The sequence below is a fragment of the Coturnix japonica genome, chromosome 32 (genome assembly GCF_054131305.1).
Source record: "Coturnix japonica strain WE chromosome 32, WE-NBRP24, whole genome shotgun sequence".
Lineage (NCBI taxonomy): Eukaryota > Metazoa > Chordata > Aves > Galliformes > Phasianidae > Coturnix > Coturnix japonica.
The window spans coordinates 907,156-922,079 of NC_140694.1; the positions used below are offsets into that span (position 1 = coordinate 907,156).

The window sequence follows — 14,924 nt, forward strand, 5'->3', positions numbered from 1 at the left end:
TATTCAAGGAGTGCTGCCCAAAGGGAATTTTTTAAAGATAATTATGACGTTTTCTCCTTTCCTTCCCCTCTTCCTACTGCACTTTGCCGACACGATGTGATGGAGACATAGCGGCGTGGGCTCCCTCCCCTCAGTGTGCGTAGGGTTACTGTTCCCGCAGCACAGGGAGGCAGCCGCTGTGGAAGGGAAGAGCCTTCCTGGATCACAGCACTCATAAATATCAGATGGAACCAGCAGGAAGGAATTTAGGTTGGGAGTAAAATGACACAAAGCCCCGTGTTGGTTTTACGCAGGTGTGGGGAAGCCTGAACAATTATTCTTTCTGCGCTGACAGTTGAATATTTCTTCCCTTTGCCTTACTGTGGTATTTCAGTTTCCTTGGCAACCAGGGTGGGTTTTTTTTTTTTTGCAGGCTGGCAAACCCTCCCAAGAGCAAATACAGGGAAGCAGGTGTTGGCCGTGGCTTTGCACATTGCTTGGGCTCCTCCAGCTGTGGTTCTATAGGATGCTCCTTGGGCCATGCCATGAGCTGAGTTCTGCGCGGCATCGCCGCGTGCCACCAATAGTGTTACCTGAAGGACTTAGGCTGCAGACTGTGCTGAAGTTATCAGCATTCCATTTTTCAGAGGGTGAGTTAAGTGTGCAGAAGGGCTGAGGAAATCACACCTTGGTTTTCTCGCAGAACGTGGTGCTGTAGTGATATTTTAGGAAGGTATTATTTCTTACCCGTTACCTGTGAGTCACCGTGGTTGCGAGCTCAGCCACCTCATTGCCTTGTGTCTTCCAGATCGTCTCATTGATCCCAATTGCTTCTAATGAGCTGCAGTAATAACCAGCACACCTTATCTTTGGATGCTAAGGAGTATAAAAACTAGCTAATTTAGATCTAACCAGCTTTAATTTAGATCTGTGCTTTGCCACTGGAATAAAAAGAATCTGGGCAACTACAGGCAGAGCTGTGCAGTTGGTTTTTAGCATGGATTCTGTTAGGAAAAGAACCACAAGCTTTTCTTCTTTTCTGCCTGCAGAGGCAAGGCTGAGGTGTCTTGATGCTTTGACCAAAGGGAGATAAAGCTCCTGCAAGCACCATGCTTGGTGCCATGTATATGCAAGGAACTCTATTGCATTTATGTGATTGCTGTGTTTGCACTCTGCGAGTTTCAGTAGGGAAGTGGGTTGTCTGGCCATGTCTCATTGACCACAACTAAAAAAAGCACAAGAGTAGTCACTAAAGAAGTTGATGCTTTGCTGCAAGGTGTAACGTCCCATTTTCTTGCTGATGAAAGGAGGTAAAACCAAACTGCCAGAGTTTAAAAAGGGATTCTTTTCCTCCTAGTACTATATTTGGTAGTAAGAAGACATGAACTGTAATGGAAATGTAATATGGCTTTATAAGCAACAGGTGAAATTAAGGAATTTCAGTTCTTAGTTAAGTGCTCACATTTCTTATGTTCCCCAGTTCCCTTCAGAGTTGAGCTAAAAGCATCCCTAGATAAGCAGCTTTCCAGACTATGGTGGGATGGGAAGTGCTCCAGATAACCCTACTTGGTGAAGTTGGATGTATCTGTTTCTGCTCCCAGGTGGATTCTGGTGGCGCAGAGGCCAGTGGGTGGGTGAGCTTTAAGGTGCTCAGATGTGAATGTTCTTCTCTGTTCATGCCTGATTGACAGAGCAAAATCTTAAAGGTCACACACTGCCCAAATGTAAATGTCTTCACTGACAAGCACATGTAAGTGGGGCCCGTACTCAGTCTCTTGTGCAATACTTTCATCTCTCGGTACGGTTGCTGTTTTGAGTAGTTGGTGTGTTCTGCAGGTCAGACTTCAGAGGAGTACCCAACTGTGAACGATTCCTTTAAATCAGTGCACCTGTCTGCACACCATGCTGCTGAAGCAGTATTTGTTTCTGCTACACCTGGAGGGCTCCTTCAGAGCCGGGAGCTGAGTCCTTTCCAGCAGTGATCATCTGAGTGTGATCCTTCTGGATGGTCTCACTCTGCTGTGCCACTGCAGCAGGAATGAGAGCTGAGGAGACAGTTGTAGTGCTCATCTGAACTGAGTCCACGTGCAAAACAAATCAGCAGGGCCCGTGGCTTCTCCCTACTGAACAGAAAAGAGATGGATTCAGGTACGGTGCCACTTACCCTCTTCTTCTTGAGAAGCATTCTGGTGCTCTCTCTACTCCTTCAGAGATTAAAGTGCCCCAAAATGAGCCCAGTCTGAGCACTCAGAACTGTGGGAGGATGCAGTGCTTGTTGTGCTGACAGAGAAACACTAATACAAACTGCTCCGTGTCTGGTTTGGCCACCTGCACAGAGAGCTGCTGTGGCTGTTCCTTATATGAGCATTTATAAAACCACTTTTGGGTGATGAGAAAATGAAAGCTGGGAGTTCAGCACAGCATTTGCTGTGTCCCTCTCCCATCACAGATTATTAATCCTCATAGGAGCAGCCTACTCTTTTAAAATAAAACCCAAAGAACAGCAACAATAAAGAACAGTGAGTCAAGCAGATGTTACAAGGAACAGGAAGAAGGGGAACATGCTGCCCTTCACTAATTATTGGAGTAGTGCTTAATATCTCACTCTTCTGTGGGCGTATGTTAGGCAGTGAGCTAAGGAGTACTCAGGGCTTTGATTTTTACCTGGAAGATGAACGCCCTTATTCTCAAGAGCATCGCGTTGGTGTGACTGTGCAGGGGGGAGGATGCAGAAAACCTGGAGTCAATCAAAGGACCCCCCAGACATTGTCTGCTGTCACCTCTGCATCCCATAATGGTTCTGGGATGCTCTCTGACCTGCTGGCACCAGGAATCTCTGCACACTCAGCTGACGCTGGGATTACAGAAGTGCATTGCCTGACTGTGAGCAATAACGAACAGTGAGCTTCGGGAAAACCTGACTAATAAGAGACCTTAAGCACACGTGGGTTTTTAAAGCTCTGTTATATACCTTTAATCTTCCTGAAGATTATAGGGTGACAGGATTTTCTAGAAACGGGCAGGATTGTTAAAACAGTGTGCGGAGATCAGCTGTGAAATGACTACTTTTATCATAACCTCTCAACGAGACCTCTCTTTATGCTGTTGGGAGATAAGCGTAGGTTGTACCTGGGAAGTTATAATAAATGCTAATTGAGTTTAAGAATCTGTTCTAAAACTGCTGCTTTTTCTATTTCTAAGGAGGGGGAAAGAAAAAAAGGAGGGGGAAGAGGGTAGAATTGTGACTCTTTTGAATGGTGACTGAGCTAATTGACAAAACACGTTATTAGACTGTGCGCTGGAATGCTTTTCTGTGCTCTGTAATGGATCCCCCTAGTTTACAGAAACATGCTTTGTTTAGAAACAACCATGGCTGCATGAGATCTGGATTCACCCACCCGTATGGTTGCAAACACAAATACGTGAGGAATGAGGAGAAAAATTGCTACTGCTCTGTTTTGTAGCTGGTTCCATAAAGCTCACCCTGCTTGCAGCGGACACCAAGCTGCAGCTGGATCCTGCTGTCACCCAGCAGCACCAGTTCTCCTGGCTCTGCAGTGCTGCTGAGATGTGATCTCACAATTGTCAGTATAAGGCTGCACCTTTCTCTGTTTCCTTGATTTTTTTTAATCTGGGTGATGGGCAACAACTCTGACTCTTCTACTGACCGGGTAAGCTGTGGTGGGTGGGTATGTAGGGTGTATAGATAGCCTTTATTTAAATAACAAACACCAACAAACCCCGTCTCCCCAAAAAATATCACTTCCAAGGAACTTTAAAGAATAAATCCTGGCTCACCCCTTGGCATAGGAGATCAAGGACTAAAAAAGTGGCCTAGACACAAATCCTACTTGTCTAAAAGCTTACCAGATGTAGCCCGGTGGGCTGACCTGGCTCAGCTTCTTTGATGCAGCCTGATGCCTTCAACTTGACTTTCTAATGCTGTCCCTTTGCTCCCCTGAGAGATGCTTGCTCTTCTTTTCATCTCGTTTTCAGCTGTGACAGAGTGCATCCTTACTTTGCTAGAGCCAAGGCAGGTTTGTCCCTCCTAATAAGCAACAGACTCTGTTGTCCTTCTGTCTGTTGAGGTGTTTTGTTTAAGGCATCATCTTTTCACACTCCTCTGCCTCCTGCAGCTTCTAATTAATTTTGATAATGAGATACTTATTGCCACAAGAGTATTCAAAATGTAGGTACAATTAACTATTGGGAAATTGGCCCTCCTCCTCCATGGAGGAATGGAATGGCATTGACTATTCCTGGCAGTGACTTCTGTTTTCCATCATGGATGGAGGTCATTGCCAGGAACTGCACAGCTTCTTCCCTTTGGGTTTTGTGGCTGTTTCTGGAGCAGGTCCTGCTCCTGTCTGCATTCTGCCCTGGCTAAAGTGAAAGGAGCTGTGCCAAAGCTGCTTCCTGATGAAAGGAGCAGCGACACATTCCCCTGTGGGCCCTTACAATAGGCAGGGGAAAAAGCACTTGTGAAGATTCAGTCTTGGCCGTGTGTATGTAACAGGCAGTGCTCCTGCTTCTGACCCTCCTTCAAGTCACCATGCCATCCAAAGAGCTCTAGTGAGGCTGAGATGGCACTGGAAGTGTGTCCTCAGGTTGTGGGCTCTTCTGCCAGCAGTGCCAATAGCAAAGGAGCATGCTGCCTGCTGAATTACCCGTTTGACAGCTTATATGCACGTAAGCTGGTACTGGTGATTTATTTATTTACTGTTGGCTCTCCATGACCCCTCTACTGCAAATGTTGTATGACTGCAGCCAAGCCCCTCTGTAGGTCCCCATGTCCCTAAGAGCTGTGTTGGCAGCTAAAGGTGAGAGCTGGTGCCTGCCCTTGACCTAATTCTGGAGCTTGTGTGTACAAATCCATCCCATAGTATTCATTCCCCCGGAGCAGACTTCAAGTAGAACGTCATTACGCATAAAACAGCAACTAGGGAAGGGAGAAAATATCAAAGGGCTGATGTTAATGCATGATGCAAAGTGCCATGTGCCACAGAAATTTAAGTACTCTGTGTAGCTATGGGGATTGAACTCGGTGCTTCAAGGCACAGCAGCATCCAGAAGCCAAGTTGGATGAGATCATCAACAGTAATGCATTCAAACCTCTGTAGGTTGAAAGCAGAAGGTGATGGTGTTTCAGGGGTTGCACGCTTCTGCTATCAGTAGGAGAAGCCCAAAGTGTGTTTTGGGGGGACATAGAAACCCTTAACCCACCTGCCTGACTGGCTGGAAATGGAATTGTGAAAGTCCAGGTCACTGCTCAGGGTGAAAAGAGCTGTTAAGGCTTAACATAGCCTGAAGTTGTACCTTCTGTGTTTGTGTCGGATAAAGGTGGGAAGAATCTGAAATCCTGTGCCAATTATTCATAGTGGTTATTAATCACCGATGAGGGTTGGGATCAGATGATCTTTAAGTTCCTTTCCAACCAAAGCTGTTGTATGATTCAAGCCATGCTATTGCCAGGCTGTGTGCATGAATGCCGTTTTGGTGGGGTCCTCCTTCACACAGTTTATACCTACAGATCATCAACTCTGTCATATGTTAATTATTAACGTGATATCAAAAGCTTTTGTATTTTAAAAGCCACAGAAACCTTTGCTATTAAGCAGTACCTACCGCAACTTTGAAGTTCTTTGGTTCAGGGATTAACCATGCATAATCCTTTGGGTTTCTTTCTTTTGATGGTTAAAATGTACTAAGGACTGCTTCAAAGAGAAAGCAATGACGTGGCATGATAAAACAGCCACATTTAACTGTTTTTCCTGGTACAAACAGCAAAAACCTGCAGATTTGAGGTTGTTTGGAAGGTGTAATAAACACTCTCTGATGAAATATGAGGCTAAAGGTTACTCAGCTTTCTTATGATGTTACATTAGGAATCCTGATGAGCCATTTCCACAGAGGGAAACTACTCATTACACAGAAGAAAGTGCAAATATGGGAGGTAATTTCTTGCATGTCTGTAGGGAAAGACAGGTGGTCTTTTGACACTTTGGCATTGAACAGAGGGGGAGGGCTGTCTAATGGAAGGATGAGTGGGGATGTCTGCCATTCAGAGCTTATCGGGTCAATGAAGGAAATACTTTCCTGTTTTCTTTCTTTTCTGTTCATGTGAAGAAAATAGCAATACAGAATTCTTCAGATGTAATACTAGGAGGGTGGATATGCTCACTGAGGTACAGGGCAGTGGAATCTATTTTTACCTTAAATTGCAAGTACCGGACCAGAAGCATAGTGCTTTTTCAAGCTTATAAGCTCTCTTACAGAACTGTTTGCCACAAAAGAAAATATGAGATCTGTAGGTAATTGTATTTTGGATGCAAGATGTAGAAATCATTTGCAATTTCACATTTTACATTTCCATATGTTTCAAATCACAAGACAATGAGAACCGTGTTTGTAACTTATAGCAACCGTGTGAGATCATATAGTTGCCTCCATTCTAGGACAGGCAGAACAATTGGGAACCTATGCGTTGCATGTTGGTACCTTTTCAGCTTTTATGGCATGTAAATCCAGACATCCTTAGCTGAATTTGGTAACTTCTGTAACCTAGTTCTTATCAATAAGTATAGGATCTTATATGTGTGAGTCTGTCTGTATGCCTGTAATCTATAGTCACAGCCTGAGATCCCTAAACTTCAGCCATCTCTACTAGTGTTGCTATATTCCTATTTTCCTGATAATTAGCAATTAGAAATAATTAGAAACTTCAGACAAATTCAAAATAGGAATTAGTCTCAAGTAAATTCTTAGCAGTGGAGAAGTAGGTAGGACTGAGATGCCCAGATGGGGGCTGCACTCAGTGCTTCTCTGTTCTGCTCCAGCTGGTTCAAGTTTCTGGGAGGGGACAGGGAAGTGCTGCAATGAAGTCGTGGGAATGTGAAGAGGTGCAAGGCCGCACGTTAGAAAGTTTACTTCTAAAACCTCAGACGTTTGACTTCAGACATAGTGAGGGCTTGAGCAGGGTGTACCCCCCATGCTCCAATTGCTCCAAAAAAAGTTTATTTTGGACAGAGCACTTCAGGCTTGAACTGCTGTTGTGAGTTTGTGCAAGCAGCAATATACAGATGAAGGGCTTTGGAAGACCTCCACCCCATCTCTAGCTTCTTGATGCAGGATTGCTCTGTTTTTGATGTATGATTCCTTATTTAAGGTCATTGAAGCTAATGCTGCAGTCAGGTCTTTCATGATGGATGTTTTTCTTAAGTCTATTTCACCCACCTGATTGCATGGCCTCAACCAAAGAGGAAATAAGGCAAATGAGGCAAGGAAGCTACTGGAGATGGTCCTTTGGGTTGTGCTGAGCCTTTGAGCTCCCATTTATAACCTGCTGAAGTCACATCGATACCACCTTCCACTACCAGTCCCTCCCCCCCAAAATCAAATGCCCACCTCTTTTCCTTTTGTCTCTCCACCAAAAATTAACAAAGAGTTAAGTGTTATTTGGAAGTTCTTCGTCTCAAAGTGTTCTCTTAGCCATTTGTCTGTATGTTTCCAGGGTATCTGTGGCTAGGGAGTTTTAAACGAGTAGAGAACAACTCTGGATTGACAGCTGTGTGCTTTGAAACAAATCTAGTTGATTACTTCTGCTTTTTTTTTAGCTGAAGTTGACTACAGACATCAGTCCTTAGTGCTTTTACTTCAAAATATATGTATTTATTTCAAAGCTTGTGCTTATTTGCAATCCCAGCTTTGTACACAGTTGATTATTTTCATATTATTTCCCACTTGAATGAAAATCATCTCAGGCAGTATTACAGATTCAATTTTCATTGCTAGTGCACATCTGTAAATATATTTTCAGTGAATATTTGTACACATAGTTGAATGTTTTCTTTCTGCAAAGTGTGTGCCAGGAATGACTGTATTTAAGAGTCGTACACCTGGTATCAGTGTGATTAGAGGTAAGATTGCTCCCCAGTTTTAGAAGGAATTTACACTGCTTGCTCACTTGTTGCCATGGTGCCACTGGTTTTGTTTCTGTAAATGTAGGACGTGCTTTCTTTGTAAAGGGCCTGTGAGTTCACTATTGGCTGCTTGGAGTGCAGATTGCTTTAATCCTCATAGTTTAAACAGGCAAGTGTGAGGATGTAAATAGAATAGGCAGAGAAACATCTAAGTGGCTTACCAGAAAGAATCCTATGGATGCATCCCCAAAAGTTTCAGTTGTTGGCTCCAATTTGTGTTCATTCTCACTGCTTTGCTTTCTTCAAACACACAAGGCTAACAAGGCAGGTCCTGAGCCTCTCAGAAGAGCAAGGAGCAGTGTGACTTACTCTGGATGAGTGGTAGGCATTAGAGAAAGCAAGAAAATACTTTTAACATTCTCTGTCATTGTTTCAGGGTCTGAATGATTTGGCTGAAACAAGGCATCTGTGTCATGGAGCAAATATTCATCTGGTTCTACTTGTTGTGGAGGTGATGGGGGCAACTGAGAAACAGTGGAATGCCAGCAGTGTGAAGCAAACCTTCAACTCTGTCTTATCCCCCTGACAGCACATTTAGGTGATCGTGTTTGTGACAGTGGATGAGGAATGGTAGAGCCTGATTTGTGTACGTGCTCCAAATAAAGTGCTGATTTCAGCATCAGCTGAGATGTGTTAAAAGTAGTGGTATTTTTATTCCATCCTGCTTTAAGTCTGACCGTCAAGAGCACTTGGGTATTTTCTGCAGTGTTAGGAAAAACATTGTACTTTGTGCTACCTGCTGTCTGTGCTCCAGGGTCTATTAAGGGCTACCGAGCTCGAGGGCTTGAGGTTTGGTTTGCTGGTTGCAGAACAAAGTGAGAGAACAGCTGATGGTTCTGTGTGTGGTTGTTGCTCTGTGGCACAGAAAGGTTGGCACCTGTAATGAAGTATGGATGTCTAAACAGTACAGTGCACACAGTAAATAAACTTTGGTCATCTGAGGGTGAACTGACCAAAGCTCTGCAAAGCAGGAAAAAGTAGATTTGCTTTGGTTTTTTTTTGTTTTTTGTTTTTTTTGTTGTTCTTCTTTTGAACACACTATTGCATAATAGTTTGATTTGTGGGAAATGTTTGAGAAATAGAGAATCTTCCCTTTTCCAGGTACTTGTGGGCTGTCTGTGAGAAGCAGCAGCTATAGCACTCATGTCCTGTGGTGCAGAGCGGGCCCATATGTCTTCACCTCTGGGGGGAACTGATGCTGTTTACTGTGAAAGATAGTCTGTTGTTTTCCTCTAGAATAGTCAAATCCTCCTCTGAGGAATCCCTAAATTACAAGATCAAATCATTGCTTGGATGCACCGAGCGTGAGGATTCTGCTTGAGAAGCACAAGCTTCTTGAATTGCTGCATTGTGCAAAGGGAGAAGGAATCCTGGCTTTCTGAACTGTAGCTCAGGTAATAAGGGAAGATGATCCTGATGGCCACAGCTTTTCAGTGCACCTGGTGCAGGGAAGAGCACTGTGGGAGAAGAAGAGGAAGAAGGATCCAAATGCTTCAAATGGAGTAGGACAGGGAAAAAAGCACAGTTTTCTCAGTTTATGTTAGAATATTGCTGTATACCAGAAGCACCAATGTGTTAAAATGCCCAGGTATTGTGCAATGGTTGCAGAACGGGCTCAGATAAGGCCTGGTGCTTCTGGGTTCTGTTTCACAGCACTGGAGAGTTCATACTGCAGTATATATCTTGCTTGTTATTTACCAACCATCCTTTTTGCAGTCCTAGAAAATTTATCAAGTTAACTCCCCTCTCTCCCACACACAGTTTTAGTATGTCCACTTGTATGGGAGAGAAAATGCAATTAAACCCTTGCTTTTATCATGGTGTTATTAGGGTGAGAAAGTGCTGACAAGGCCTCTGCCTTCAAACTTGCTTCAATCTAATTGTTCTCCATTTGTGGTTCTATAGTTGACTTTTTAACTGAGCTTTTCCTCCCCTCAAATTCAACTTGAGCTGCATTTTTTCAACATAATAATGTTGCTTAAAAGGAAGGGGGGGGGGGGGGGCACAAACATGGCTCTGTCTTCATTTGTCTTCATTTGAACTCTTTATGATGTTGTTGGCATTGGGAAAGAAGATGGAGGAGTGTGGAAGGGGTTGATGGAGGAGGTGAAACTCAATGCAGCTACTCCTGTTGATAAAAGGTGGTAAAAGGTGGGCAGATCCAGGCTCTGGTCAGCTCAGCACAGCAGCAAGAGCTGGGGGGAGAAAATAATGGTTGTTGCAGTAGTAGATAACATCTTCAAGCAGTATTAATTCAATTGGAAGGTTGTAATAAAACCATTTATTTTCAAAAAATACCAGCAGAGGCCAGTTGTGTTTTCCTCATATGCAGAGCAGTTGTCAAAGGAGGTCATCAAAATGATGATTCCTCGTCTGCCCTGCTTCTTATGTCCTTGACTATTTTTATTCACTGTTTTCATAGCTAGCACATCCTGCTATGCAGAGTTCTCTGCAAATAAGCCCAAATTAAAAGTCTATAAATATTTATTTTTCTCCCCGTGAAGCAAAAAGATTTTGCGTTGCTTTTATTACAGCATTATCCTTGGTGTCAGGTAATCTATCTGAAAAGATATAAAAAGAGAGTCACACTTAGAAGGCTTTTTCACGTTCTTGAAACTGAAGGCAAATATTGACTCTGCTTTTCCCTCTAGAAGAGAAATCTGGTTGTTTTTGTATATAGGCTTCTTATCTAAGATTCAATTTGAAGGGGAAGTGACTTTGCTGCTTTTGTCAATTAGCAAGTCAGCAGTTTCAGAACTTACATGTGATTTTAACATAGTTACCCGAGGATGCATTTGAATTTGGTGTAGATACACTTATTCCACATTATGAAATTGTTTCTAACATCGTTTGCCTTTCAGAGAATTTCAAACCTAAATTGCAAGTGAAAGCTTTATAGTTACAGGCGCTGAAAGTTTGCTCACTCGTGAATGCAAACATGACGGCGGGGTGTGTGTGTGAATGCAATCTGATAGCAGAAAGCAAAGCATTGCATTCTGCAGTTGGACTCCGTTGTGTCAGAAGCGTGAACGGAGATGTGTGTTCCACCAAAGGGAGGACTTATGGTCTCTTTGCTAATCTGCAGAGCATTGAGTCCGCTTGGTGTGTCAGCTGCTGGGGAGTTCTGTTAGGAGTTCAGTGAAGGAAAAAAGAGGGAACACAGATGGATGGAAGTCTATGCTTGCTTCTATGTTGGAAATGCATCTGCCTAAAAAGAAAGTATATGAATGATACAGGATCATAGTGTTTATTTTGTTTCACATGCCCTGTGAAAAAGGGGAAACAATAACCCTTTCTTCGAAAGCAGTATTTATCTTGAAAGTGCCTGTTTGCTGTTGGACGGTGAGCAGTTGAGGTCCCTAAAGAAGTTAAAGCATCCATTACTTTCTGGTTTTCCAAGAGTAGCTGCACAGAAAGTAGAACATTACTTTTATAACCTGTCTTCCTTTATAGATTGATGGATAATGGTGGTATTGTGAACTTTCAGTCAAGGTTTTGCTGAGCCTTTTGTGTTTTCCAGGTAAGGCAGATGTGCTGAGTGAGAACAATGTTACAAAGAAAAATTAAAATACTGAATGTCCTAAAATAGCTTAACAGGGAAAGATGATACACAAGTCTTAGGACTCTAAGTTACTTCTATCTCTATTCAAGGATTGTCAAACTCTCTACAGTCTGCATCCCTGAACTGTGAAATATTCAAGGGGGAAGTCACCAAAGCAGATACTTGGAGCCAGGTGTTTAGAAAGCTGGCACCGTCGTGAATGGCCCAATTCAAATTGGGTGTATAGATAACAACAGATTTTATTTTTACTATACTGTAGAAGCTAAACCATATTTTAGAAACTGAATTATGCCTGTAGTCCTTCAGTTCTCCCCCTTTAGCCTTCTTACAAGGGCTTTATTCAGTGACCCTACAGGAAACCAACATTTTAGTAGATAAATTAGTGTTATTCTAGCAACAAATCTCAGGCTGGTATTTGGATTCCTAATTCTCAGCCTCCCAGCGTACTACCAAACCTTGGTTATCTGGGGAACCCATTACTGATTCTTTAAAGCATGCAGTGTATTAAAAATTCCAAAGAAATGAAGAGGTTTAGCACAATAACATGAATTTGTTCAAATCCTGACCATCATTTAAGTCTCTGGGGTGCTCTGATAATACAAGTGCATAGAAAGTTGCATATTCAGCTGGGTATAGTTTTCATCTCTGGCAAAATGAAAAGGGTTTGGATATTCATTCCAGGAGACATTTTTGAAAAGGACTTGTGATTGATATCTTAGTCAAAAAGACTTAAGGCTCTTGGAAAACACTTTATACTTGTCCAGAAGACACTGGTGCTGAAAGGCAGCAATTTTAATAATTTAGAACATTAAGAACATAATCATTTATAATCCAGCAGTGTCTTTGTACATGTCTGTGTTCTGAGGGGTTTCAAGCAGATAATACTTATTTGAAAGTCATACAGAAAAGGAACATGACTTAAAAATCTTAAGAAGAGATAATGATTAGCTCTGTAATCTGTTTTGCATCTCTTTTGAAAACGTTTTCAGTGTATCATGCTAGACAGTGGTGTGTGTGTGTGTGTGTGTATAAAATAGCTTAAGAGTTCATGAAGGCTGCAAAGGTCATTAAAATCAGGTGAAGCTTTCTCCATCTGCTGTAGGAAATCGCATGTTAATGGGCAGAATTAGGTGACCTTTGCAGGAGCCTGGAGATACGTGAAGCTATTTGGAAATTCTACAGCGAATGAAACAAACAAGATCACCTGCTAGATGTATTTATTTCTCTGTGTGCAATCTCTCTTTCTGAGAAAATCTTGAATGACTAATAGTTGTTTAAAACTGGGTCTAGAGGAGCCTTATAGAAGGTTTTAAGCTCACTGGACTGATTGTCCTTGCACATAAATGTAAGTACATTGTGGACCATTAAAGTGAGTAATCATCAGATGTGTCTTATGCTTCTTATTGACACCATCACAGTTGGTAAGCAATGGAAGTCTTGCTTGCATTAACATAGGCAGATGATATGAAGAATCTTGCAGTATTTTTATTGTAACAGGAGGACTGTGCTCCTCAGCAGAAGGCTTCATTTCCATCACGGTTCCCCAATTCTCAGTCTTCTATCCTGGGGGTGTTAAGAATAACCATTTAACTTGGACGGCTCTGTAATGGAGGACTGTGGAAATGGAGAGGATGATGATAATGCATTCCATTGTGATTTAGTAAAACAGCCTTAAAAAAGGGCTTGAGTTTCTGTGATGTGGTTTTGTTTCTCTTATAGAACACCCCAGATGTTACCATAGTACCATGTTGTTGTGCTATAAAACAAGGTAGATATTTAATGTTTTCAACAGGGTTCTGTGGCTTGCTTCCTAACCAAGCACTCTCACTTGGTGTCTTCAGCCAGTCGCTCTTACATGAAAAACAGGTGATTAAACTGTTACTTAACAGATGATTTCTATTTTCAAAACCGAAAAACAATACTTATTATCAATCCACATATAAAAGACGGGGAGTGAACTTCCTGACTTTTACAGTTAGCAAAAACAGGGTATTATGGGTATTCTTAACTATGTCTACATGTATTACATATGCATATATATTATTATTTTATGTAAATGAACTTTTAAAGCCACTTTGAGAAATAACATGCTTTATAAACATAGTGCGTGTCAGCATTGTTGTAAAATTACACCCTAGTCTCCATGAATGAAGACCTAAGCTTGAAGTAGCTGATAATGTACTTATGAGTTACTAATTTCTAAGTCATTGATGTTTCATGTCAAAACAGTAACTTAAGATTTGAAAAAGTCAAATAGAAACTTGTTAAATGAAGGGTTTAGAGCAAGTATACTTGTTCCTTTGTTTCTCATTATTCCTTTCCTATCTATTAAATACTGCATCAATTTGACAGTACTGGAAATCAGAATCTATTAAATAATTACCCAGTTTTAGCAGTACCAGCGTGACAGTCCACTGACTTTATCTAAGAGATTAAATCAAGTAGTCAAAACCTTTACTGTCATAAACTCTGTGGGACTGGATGGGTGAAAGATTGGCTCAAGCTGGTACAAATTTTTTCAGTCACTACTGAATCGCGCAGTGTTGATTGCTACAGCCAGATAAAGATTTAATTTAGATCAGAAGTATTTGGAAACATTCATAAAGATCCTACAAGATAGAGTTTATGAGGGAACCAGTGCATGGGCATACTGTTAGACTGGATGTATCTTTAGAGAAGAAATATATTAAATGGCTGAGTCTGTGACTAACCTGAGTGTTGTTAACTTTGTGTATACCTTTCTTCTATATGAGGAGTTGGCTAAAGGAGTAAAGGATGATTCTTGAGATCTAACTTCTTTTCACTGATGCTCCTGATGTAAAAGCAATGGATGTGTAATCCATAAGCACTCACGGACGCGCAGTTGGAAGAGAGTAAATTAATCATACTGGAGGAACGAAAGCTTTGAAATGGGGTGAAATCGAAATTGGATGTAATTTAGTATTGCAGTGTGTAAGGTCATGCATGTCTGGATTAATTAGATTCTTACTTAAAGATAGAGAATCAGCTGAAAGTGACAAAAAACTGCTGGAGCATTAATAAAAGGAGATTGAGGTGAGTGAGAGATTTGTCCTAACGCAGGGAACGAATTCCTGTAAGGAAGGATGGTAAAATAAGAATGCTGTTATGCAGATAAAAAGTAACTTAATTTGGCATGTTCTGTACAACTTAGGTGCTCCTTTAGAGGAAGGATTAATTCAGAACATTACAGATGCAAAGAAGGGCTATGAGGATTATTGGTAAAACTGACAACTTTCCCTGTGAGAAGACCACAAGAGTGTGACTTTATTAATCCGGAAAGACAGTGGCTCCTCATGGAAATACACAGAAAGAAAGGAAAAATAACAGAATGCTCTAAACACTCCAGATTGCTCTATTTTTCTAATGGGCACCCCTTCACTGAC

The 14,924-nt window shown here is 41.8% G+C and overlaps 1 protein-coding gene across 1 annotated transcript in view; it reads left to right on the forward strand.

Moving 5' to 3' along the window:
• The window catches only part of LOC146755413 (receptor-type tyrosine-protein phosphatase T-like), a 158,749-nt gene that overhangs the window by 69,216 nt on the left and 74,609 nt on the right, over positions 1–14,924 (forward strand). The window lies entirely within an intron of this gene.